The sequence below is a fragment of the Gracilinanus agilis genome, chromosome 3 (genome assembly GCF_016433145.1).
Source record: "Gracilinanus agilis isolate LMUSP501 chromosome 3, AgileGrace, whole genome shotgun sequence".
In the NCBI taxonomy this organism is placed as follows: Eukaryota; Metazoa; Chordata; class Mammalia; order Didelphimorphia; family Didelphidae; genus Gracilinanus; species Gracilinanus agilis.
Window position 1 is genome coordinate 590005179 of NC_058132.1, and position 11396 is coordinate 590016574.

Genomic DNA, 11396 nt, shown 5'->3' on the forward strand with positions numbered 1-11396 from the left:
TTTCTAGTGAATGGGGAAGAGCCAACTGAAAGTCACCATGGAAAGGCCAGTGGGCAAGGAGGGTTCTTAAACCCAGGCAGGAAACATGCTGCTCTCTTTTTGCTTCCAGATCTTCTGGATTGCCTGGCCTCTCTCTCTCTCTCTCTCTCTCTCTCTCTCTCTCTCTCTCTCTCTCTCTCTCTCTCTCTCTCTCTCTCTCCCTGTCTGTCTCTCTCTCTCTCACTAAGAATGCTTATAGATCTGGTGTTGAGCCTCCAGATCACCTTTTAGTTGTTACAACACCCAAGTCTTCTGTTTACAACTCGAATTTTTTTCTACATTTTGCTGAAGGAAAAAGAAACCTGTTACATATACATACATAGTCAGAAAGAGTTTTTCTAAATCCATGCATTCTTTTTGACATCTTCATCCATGTCTTTCAAGAATAGCTTTTCTGAACACCAGAACTGACAGTCCTGTGATCACCATTTCTGATTTCCATATAAACAACCAGAGCATTGGCTCTTTCCACCGAATTCATGCTCTCCCAGTCAGCTACTTATATCAGTTCCAAGGATATAGCTCATAAGTTAGACAATATTTTTTTATTTTATGTCATCTTTAATATATGATCCTCTCAGCTTATCTTCTGCAGTATATCTACCACTCAAAACTTTTTGCAAAGCTCTGTTTATGTTTTGTAAGCAAATAGCATGATTCGATACATCATTATTTTAAAGGAAACAATCCTCAGTGACCACAAAATTTTGCTCTTCCCTCTTTCTTACAGGTCAGCATCCCAATGCATATGAATTGTGGACAACACTCTAGAGTTGATCATACTGAACCTCATCTTCCTCAACACCTCATCATTGGTCACCATTGTTTAGATGTGGCTGAAGTGAATCCCTGCCAGTCTTCATATCCATTCTCCATTTATGGTGCTATCATACCAGAGTTGGTGGGAAAAGTAAGCACATTTCAACACCTCCCCTATCTCAAATTCATCTTTCTATGTGTACTCTCTTTAAATGGTATTCATTGCACATTTTATTCAATTCATATTACTACTCCTACTAGACATATTCGTCTCTATCTAGCACCTTATTGTCTTGGAATCAGCCATATATTAAGCTACTACCCTAAAGCTAGAATCCTACATCATTTTCTAGGATTAATAATAATAATATTAAAGTTTTGTGTAGCTCTTTAAAATTTAAAAAATATTTTCTTCACAAAAACCCTATTGCAGCTACTATAGCTTTTCTATGCGGTATCAGATGGAATCTGTCAACAAAATAAAATTTTTTCCTAAATATATCACATCCACAGTGATACTCGTCAGACATCGATTCTGCTCAGACATTTAGCCTCAAGAAACTTACTTGAGATTTGTTTACTTAATATTTCATTACCTAGAAAAGTTAAAAGTGCTTTTCAAGGTGAAGAATTCACTGCTTGAAAGGGTGAAAAAAAAAATTCATTGTTGAATTCTTCATCTAAATCAATTCTTAAAAATATTAAGTGAAACCCTCACTAATTCCTAAAAGAACTTCTTTTATTTTCTACTCAGAAGTCCATTTATACACACCCTTTGTTTCATGTTAGAATATCAAGATGCAATAAGTATTTAAAGTGTTGACCTTGAAATCAAGAAATCTGATTCAAATGCACTTATGAACTCAGAGCACTTATGAGTTCATAAGCTCGTAGATTTAAAGCTTGAAAAAGAACTTTAAAGGCATCTATCTCCCTCATTTTACAGAGAACTTTGAGACTAAGAGGTGTGGATAAAGTGCCAAACCTAGAGAAAGAAAGACTCATCTTCCTGAGTTCATATCTAGACTCAGACACTTGACTGTGAGATCCTGGGTAAGCCATTTAACCCTGTTTGCCTCAATTTCCTCATCTATAAAATGAGCTGGAGAAAGAAATGGAAAATCACTCCAGTATCTTTGCCACCAAAAAAAAAAAAAAAGGCAAACCTTCAAATGGAATCATAAAGAGCCAGACATGACTGAAAATGACTGAAAGAAAAAAGAAAAATTAAATGACTTAGTTAGGGTGACATAACTTGTAAATAGTCTGAAAGCAAGATTTCAATTCCTGATTCCAAAACCAGTGTTCTACCCTCTTTACCACCTCTCAAAATCTCAATAGTTTCATCTTTAAAAATTAAGGCCAATAATACTTTGACTACCTCTCAGGATGACTGAAGAATTGTTTCTCAAATCTTCAAGTGTTGAAATGTGAGATTCCACCATCACTTAGTAACTTCTCTTCCTTTGAAGTTCATTCAATTAATATTTATCACCCAGATGAGATTCTGGTGGCTATTTACCAACTTCTGGAACATTTTTCTTCCTTCCTCAAAAAGTTCAATGTATCTCTCCATCTTTCCTCCCTAACTCCTGCCCTCCTACTAAGGGATTTATTTGAATAGTTCTTCAATTATCTTACACCCTACTTAACCAGCTTACTCCTTTTAGATAACATACTTTCCCACTGTATTACACAATGATAATAACACAGAGAGATGGTCACACCTTTGATCTTGCCATCACTCACAAATGAATGACTTCCATATTTATGAATAACATTCCCTTATCTGTTACTCTACCTTTCCCTTTTCTTAGAAACCACAAAATCTGTTCTTTGTCCTTATGGTGACCTCCAATCTTCTACCCCTCAGTTCTTTCTCAGACCATCACTGGTGCAATGGCTAAATTCTCTTCCCATACCTATCCTGACCCAGTTCAATCCAATCTAACAAATATTTATTAAGCATTAACTATTAGTCATTGTGCTAAACTCTTGAGATACAATTAAAGAGAAAGACTGTTTCTGCTCTCAAGTATTTTATAGTCTGATGGGAGAAGAAAACACACAAAAGGAGGCAGGAAAGGAGGGTCAATGGATTTCTTGGGGGATGAGGTGTTGAGATGTGGAGCTGAAACCTGACAAAGTAGTAGATGTAAAGGGGAGTGAACTGATAATTCAGTTTCTGCCCACTGGGAAAAGCTGGGTTTCTACCCTTCAGTTCTCCACTCAGATGTTATTATTCGTCCTTTATTTTCTTAGAGGAGCCATGCCATCACTGGGTGGTGTCTTGAGTTGCATATGAATTTGATTTAAATGAGACAAAATGGCACAAAGTTGTAAGCCTCCGTCTCTCTTCTGGAGTCATCAAGACTAGTGGCAAGACAAAAAGTCAAGATTACTGTTTGATGGGCCAGAATGTACCTTGGCGTCTTCTATGTCTGACCAAAATCTAAGCACTCCACAGTGCCTATTCTAATTGCCTCCATGGCCATTGGAACAAATTGTTTTTATCTGCCTATTCTACTAGAGAAAGTCTTCAAATGCTTGGGGCTGACATCCTCCTAAGTCACTGATGGTTTTAAAGCCTGTTGGTTATTCTCAACTTGGTTTAGCTGTTTGCCTAGATGGGTTTACTAATATGTGACTGTTGTGCATGCTCTAGTTTCTTGGAGTTACAAGTGAGATACCAAAAGGTGGACATGAAATATAGATGAGCAGCCCAGAAAATGACTTAGTATTCCTCACACCAGAGGTGATAACCTCCTGAATACCCCATATAATCCCTCCAGTTCTCCTATCAGAGGAGAGAGGAGGATGAGGAAGGTGGTCTCCATTAAGCCTTGAGATGAGATTAGAAGTGATGAGCTTATCCTGGGAGGAACAAGTAAAACTGAACCCATGCAGAGCAGCAGAAACAAAGAGGAGGACCTCTTGATGAACTAGTTCAACTCTATACTGTTCTTTCTTTCTCTGCTCTTGACCCATTTTCCTGTTGAAGAGCTTTCCTTGCCCAGGCTCAGCCTTGGATTGCTCCTAACATGTACTACCTTTACTCCTATTCCAGTGCTACTGAACCCAGATGGAGAAAACCACAAAATCACTGAGATTGAGTGCACTACAAATGCATGGCATATAATCCCAACTGGGCCCTCACTGCCATGAGGAAATCCTTGTCTTTAACGATTCTAAGTTGTTTTCTAGAATGGTTGAACTGATCATTGTGTCTTTACCATTTCTTTTTCTTAGGCAATCTCCTCCTTGATTCTGTCCTCCCTCTTAAATCCACTCATCATCCATTCCTGGTCACAGCCTAGACTTTTATTTGATTGTATTCCTATTCCTTTGCTATACTTTAATCCTCTCCTTGTTATTTCAGATAAGAGTGAAGTTGATGAGATCTTCTTTCCTTTTGACCTCTTCCTCTTTGTTCAGGACATTATAATCTCTTAATGAAGCTTAAGATAGTGACTCCAGATGGGGAGCATGGCACTACCATCTCACTTTGGACTCTGAGCTCTAAGATCATTAAAGCCTCCATAACTCCACACCTCTTTTTTCATATAAATGGTTATCTAGCACTGTTCTCCTCAGCTGGTATTTTGAATTTGGATTTTTGAATCCAAGGGGCTACACCCTATATATACTATACACTAGGTGCTACAGTATATAGAGTATCAGGCCTGGACAACTGAAGATCTGAGTTCAAATTTGGCCTTGGACACTTAACTAGCTGTGTGACTCTGGGCAAGTCCCTTAATTCCCATTTGTCTGTTTCTCCTCTGTAAAATGAGGATACATTGGAGAAGGAAATGACAAATCATTCCACTGTCTTTGCCAAGAAAACCCCGTTGGGCCAGGCAGAGTTGGAAATGACTAAACAACAATAACAAAACTTTACATTTATATATCTATTAAACTTCATCTTAAACTATCAAGCCCAGCATTCCTGCCATGCAAGATCTTTTTGGGTCCTAAGTCTGTTAGTTATTTTTTCTCAAATTTGTATCATTACAAATTTGATTTTTTAAAATGCTTTCATCAAAGTTTTTTTTTTTTTTTTAACAAAAACATTGAACTGTACAAGGCCACAGATACTTCTCTGGGACATGGTTTTAGAGAATACTCTCAAAGTTGCTATCAATACATCAATGACTACTCTTGGGGATTAGCTATTCTAGGTTATTCTATTCTATATCACATCCAAATTTACTTATCTATACTGTTTAACTTATATCTCATTATTTAGCCACAAGAATAGCAAGAGAGAATTTGTCACATGACTTGTTGAAATCCATGTGTATCAGCAAATAAATCTGAAAAAAAGGAACTCTCCAGCTCTTACCTCTTTTTTTTTTAAGTTCCATACAGTCATTTCACCCTACATATTCTTTTACTAGGACTTCAAATTCAATATATCTGAAACAAATTCCTCACATTCCCCCACCCTCAACTTCTTCCCCTTTCTAAATTTCCCCTATTTTTCTCCCAAAGTTTAAAACTTTAGGAAATCTTTGCTCCCTTCTACTCATTCATACATGCAATTAGTCACCAGATCTTATTGATTCTTCTATCGTAATATCCCTTCTATCCTTTCTTTTCCTTTATAACTGAAATACCACAATAACATGAGGGACAAACAGGTCAAGGAAAGAATTTGTAGAACAATGAGAAGAAAGGACAAGAAGTGAATATTCTAAGATCTGAGCCTGTGTACATTTCACACACAAAAAGGCAGTGGCAACATCTAATTAGTGGACAACATGATTAAAAGGACATTTAAAGGACAATTAAAGGACAACCTCCTTAACGGATGGAGCTGATTGACATCAATTCATGGCTTATTAGTATGACAAGTTCACAAGTCCATTTCATCAGATCTGATCTGTGAGTTTAGAGCAACCAATATTATTATAGTAGTCAGGTTTTATAGAGCAAGAGGCTGGGATGTCTAATGGTTTGAGCTCAGACCTAGAAACATGGGCCCTTTTTGTGCCAGTCCATTGCTCACAGTGCTTGAGACATTAACTAATGGAGCCAAATGCTATAAAAGTAATTTGGGCACCTACTAGGGTTAAAAAAAAAAAGCACCCATCATCTCCTTCATATTTCATTTTCCCCTTGATGCATGAGAATCATGAGGCTGCAATGAATCCTGTGTCCCTGAGAGAGTCAGCCACATTTGTTTGGTGCAATTACACCAATCATCCGAGTCGGACTTCTTTTAATAACCACCCAAGAGACAAGTGATTTTAAATGTGTTCCCTTGTAGGTCAGTGCCTGAGGAGACTGACTGAACTCTTGTTGCTTGCTATTAGACCACAATCTTAGAAGAAATGAATTTTTCTCCATCTATTCTGTTTCAGGCTTTTCCTGATGAAACACCAGCAGTTCAATAGTATTTTAGGATTGTAAATGCTCCTTAATCTCAGCTGCATTGTTTGTGCATCCAAAAACATTTCAAACGAGGACTCTTTTACATAACCCCAGGCAGAAGGCACACTTTTACATCAGGATGGATGTGCTTACATACCTATTACATGGGTATTGTAGAGTGCATAGTTGGGGTTTCATTATTTCTGAAGATAAGCACCCAATTCGTGTAGACTGAATAATGTAGCTTTGGGTAATTTTGTTTTTCCTCTTCACGAGGACATTTATATCTGGAGAATCGATATGCAAAATTTAGCTGGGTAATAATAACTCACTAGTGTTTCATGGTTTATGAAATACTTAAACTCAAAAGAAGCATGTGAGAAAATAAGCAAAAGTGTAATTAAGCCACTATTACACATGATGAATGTGAGGCTCAATATGGATAAGTGAATGACCATATGCCCAGAGTCACTCAGCTAGATTGTATTAGAGCTGCTGGTCAAACCTAGGTCTCCTAACTCAAAGTTCAGGGCTCTTTCCAAAAAGATGTCTTTCTAATGCCTCTCATAAAACATCAAATAAGAATATTAAAAGAGTTATTGAGTGCATTCAGTTTTTAAATATGGACAAACAATGAGTATTGGGAAGACCACTGAAATTGGGATCAGAAGATACAATTCAAGGGGAAGCTAGGTGCCTCAGTGGATTGAGAGCCAGGCCCAGAGATGGGAGGTCCTGGGTTCAAATTTGGCCTCAGGTACTTCCTAGATGTGTGACCCTGGGCAAGTCACTTAACTCCCATTACCTAGCCCTTACCACTCTTTTGTCTTGGAGCCAATACCCAATATTGATTCCAAGATGGAAGTGTTATAATGGTCCTGGTGATATGAGGAGCTGAAGCTGAGTGTGTGTGGGTCATACCTAAGTGTAACATTTAAGTTGTGATAGTGAAACACAAAGGACCCCACAGAAATGGTTGTAGTGAATCTGCTAAACTCATCTTCAGAATAACAGTGTCCCAGAATAGCCAGCCAAATGAAGAATCTGTGATTAGAATTGCACAGCTACTTCTAATGGACTATTCTGGCCTAGTAAGGATAACTCTAGAGTTGATTGTGGATTATATCTTCCTATGATAGATATTATTCTCCTTCCCTCAAATGTCCCAGGAATACAATCACTAAGCCTTAAGATAGAGTTGACACCAAATCTAGGTAAATTCAAAGATTTAATGTGCTTCAGGCTTAGATGGGGAGCAGGGTAAATAACTGGGAAGAGGGACACAGAAAGTTCTTGATCTAAGCTAATGATGACAAAGATGATACCTGAATTGAAGGTAATCAGGCTTGTCAGTTGTCAATTGATAATTGCCAGTTGCCAGCCTGGCAGGGCCAGACTGGTATACCTAAATCAGGTCATTTGATGATAGATGTTGCTTCTTCTTGGTGAATGAATCAAGGATCAGATTACTCAGTATAAGGATAACACTGGATCTGGTTCTGTGAAAATGGTCAGTACAGGTTGATGGTAACTCAAGTTGACCTATGGCCTACCATCACCACAGCACAACTTCCCACTACCCCAAATATCTCAGATTGAGACCCTGTCCTAGTTCAAATCCTTCCTTATATATCTGAGCATCAACTGATTTGGCACATGCCAGCCCCTGCCAGACTCAGTTCATTCCATGTTCTAATCAGGTAACTGTCCATTATCTTGCTTTCCATATTGCTTTGCAAAATATCATTACAGAAGTAAGGGCTTAAAAATAAAAGATACAATTCAAGACATGGCACATACCAACTGGGTAATTATTGATGAATCAATAATTTCTCTGAATCTCATTTTCCTAAACAGAAAAAAATAACATTTTATTTTCTACTTCATGAGATTCAGAAAATGTTTTGAAAACTTTGATGTCCTATATACATGAGAGTTAGTAGCAGCAGCAGCAGCATCACCATCATCACTATTTTTGGGGGGTGATATTTTCATGTGATTTGAAAACTTTTATATAATTAATTAATTTTGAATATTTTTCCATGGCTCCACAATTCATGTTCTTTTCCTCCCTTTCTTCTCCCCTCCTCCCACAGCCAATGAGCAATTCCACTGGGCATTACATGTGTCATTGATCAAGACCTATTTCCATATTATTATTATTTGCATTAGGACTATCACTTAGAGTCTACATCCCCAATCATATCCCCATTGACCCATGATCAAGTAGTTGTTTTTCTGCTTCCACAGTTCTTTCTCTGGATGTGAATAGTGTTCTTTCTCATAAGTCCCTCAGAATTGTCCTGGATTATTGCATTGCACTCATCATTATTAACGCCAAAACTTCTCAGTGAACTTGAGATTTAATTTTCTAAAAGTTTTTTTTTAAGTCAGCTGTTGGAAAAATTGAATACAATCTCCTATGGAGACCATGTTACAAATGGTTTTCTACAACTTACAAAATTTACTATGACTTACTATTTTGCCCATGATTTAGTGGAACTGATCCATTATTTACAATATTATCTCTAAGAAAGACAGAAAGTTCCAATTGAAGATGCAATCTTCTAATACAGCCCACTCTCCATCATCTAGAATAGACCACAGAAGGGGAAGTAGTAGAATAAAAAAAAAAATCCAAGGGCAATAAGGAAGAAAGTGAGGAGGAAAAGGACTCCAGGATATTCCTAAAAATGAAGGAGAAAGGCTAGGGATCTTAAATAGTCACAGCAGTTACAAAGGAGCAATTTAGTGGGGAGATGAATCCTCATTTGATTAAATATGTCATGGACATCACTAAGTCAGGGATTTGTAAATTGACCGTTGATTATATCTATAAATTCAGTATATTAGATAGAAATTCTTAGCTCTGTTTATTAAGGCTAAGATATTATTATGTAATTATGGCTCTAATTAAGAGCAAAGTCACTGCATAGAAATCATCCTGGAGTAATGTGTATGACAAAAGAATTTTCCCTCTCCTTACTATACTTCCCCTTCTGGGAAAGGAGAAAGAGAACAACTAGGGTGTAGTCTTGGGATAGTAACAGAGCTCTTGGAGTTCAGGAAAGTTGAAAGTGGCTGCTATAATGCACCGACTGTGCTCTAAACAACAATGCACGATGATTTTGTATATTAAGAAAGCTTTCAGAAAGTCAGCCTTGAAACTTGATAGACTTATTCCTAAAGGCACTACCTTTTCACTTCTATCCTGCAGTCATAGCTTATCTAAATGGCTTGTATTTTAGTGGTCAGAATTCCTTGATTTACCCCAATTCCACACTTACAGGGGAGACTTGGTCTTAAATCTTGGCTGATATTTATGGTTATATAACAAAGGACAAGTCATGTACCATCTCTGATGAAAATATTTATATTACTTATCTCACATAGGTGATGTAAGGAAAAGATTTTGTAAACCTTATATTCATAAAATATGAATTAACTCATAAACTTTAATAACATTATACAAAGGCTGTTCTGAAGATAATTCTTGAGAAACTTTGATTGCTATTCTAAGAGAGCTCAGTAGCAGGACTGTATTTCCAGAGTAGAGGAAAAGTTAGCAGTTACAGTTGTCAGAGGTAATACTGGCTATGATCTTTCTCATTGTAATTACATTGTTGTAATATTACTTGTTAGTGTATTTTTTGTTATACTGTTAATAAAATGTTTAGGAAGGCAAGGCCAAGATGGAAGAGTAAAAGTGGGGACTGGTCTAACCTTTCCCAAATTCCCCTTCAAAAACTATTAAAATTAGGACTCAAAATGAATTCTTGAGTGGAAGAACCAACTAATGGACAAAGCAAGACAATTTTCCATTCCAAGACAATTTAGAAGTTCAGAGGGAAATGTCTGCCTCAATGTGGTGAGACTGTAGTACACGACAATGAAGAAGATCATGCCCTGGTAAACCAGCAACAAGATTTTGGGGGTGACTGAATTGGTGATAGTGGTTTTCAGAGGTCCTAGTCCACAGATGGTAAGAGTGGTTAGAAGGAGATTGCCAGGGAAAATTTGCTGATACTGAATACATGACTCTATTACATTGCCTATTCTGAGTTATAATCCCAGGGCCAAGAGCACTATTCTACTAGAGTCTATAGCCACAATGGAGCAGGGGCTCTGTTAAATTTCCAGGCCAGAAAAATGCTGGTCACTCAAAGACCAGAGCACAGGCTACAAGAATATTGACAATACCTCTCATTAGATAATACCACCTTTGAAGAAATGATAACTTGCAGACTCCTAGAACTTCCTCTGAAAACAGTAGCAGAAAAAACCTGAAGCTTGGAACAATTTACTCTCTACCATGAGAGCAGAGTTTAACTTTAAATAAAGTTAAATGTCAAGAAATAAGCTTGAAAAATTATCAAACCACCACCACAACAAAAAGATCTAACTGTAGAAAATTAGTATGGCAATAGGGAAAATCAAAGCACAAACTCAGAAGAAGAAGAAAACAATGCAAAAACAGCTACATCTAAAACTTCAAAGAAAAATGTGAATGAGTCTCAGGACCTAAAAGAATTCCTGGAATACCTCAAAAAGAACTTTAAAAATTAAATAAGAAAAAGTAGAGGGGAAATTGGGGAAAGAAATGAATGACAAAAAAAAATCATGAAAAAAGAGCCAATATCAGGATAAAGGAGGCAGAAAAAAAAACTGAAGAAATCAACATCTTAAAAAATAGAATAGACCACATAGTAAAAGACCACAAAGATTCACTGAATTGAAGAATTTCTAAAAAAAAAAAAGCAGAATTGGATAAATGGAAAAAAGATGAAAAAAAAATTCACTGAAGAGAATAACTCTTTAAAAAGTGGAATTGTTCAAATGGAAAGGAGATACAAAAGTGCAATGAAGAAAATCATTATCTAAAAAATAGAATTGAACAAGAGAAAGCTAATAGCTCCATGAGAAATAATAAAACAAAATCAAGAGTGAAAAATTAGAGGAAAATATGAATCATCTCATTGGAATAACAATTGACCTAGAAAGTAGATGAAGGATATAATTTAAGAATTATTGACTACCTGAGAGCCATGATTAGTAAAAAAGAGCTTGCACAGAATAATTCAAAAGATTATCAAGGAAAACTATCCTGATATCTTACCACGAATGGTTAAAATAGAAATGGAAAGAATCTACTGATCATCTCTGAAAGAGAACCCCAAATGAACTCCCAGATATATAATAGCCAAAATTCAGAGCTTCCAGGT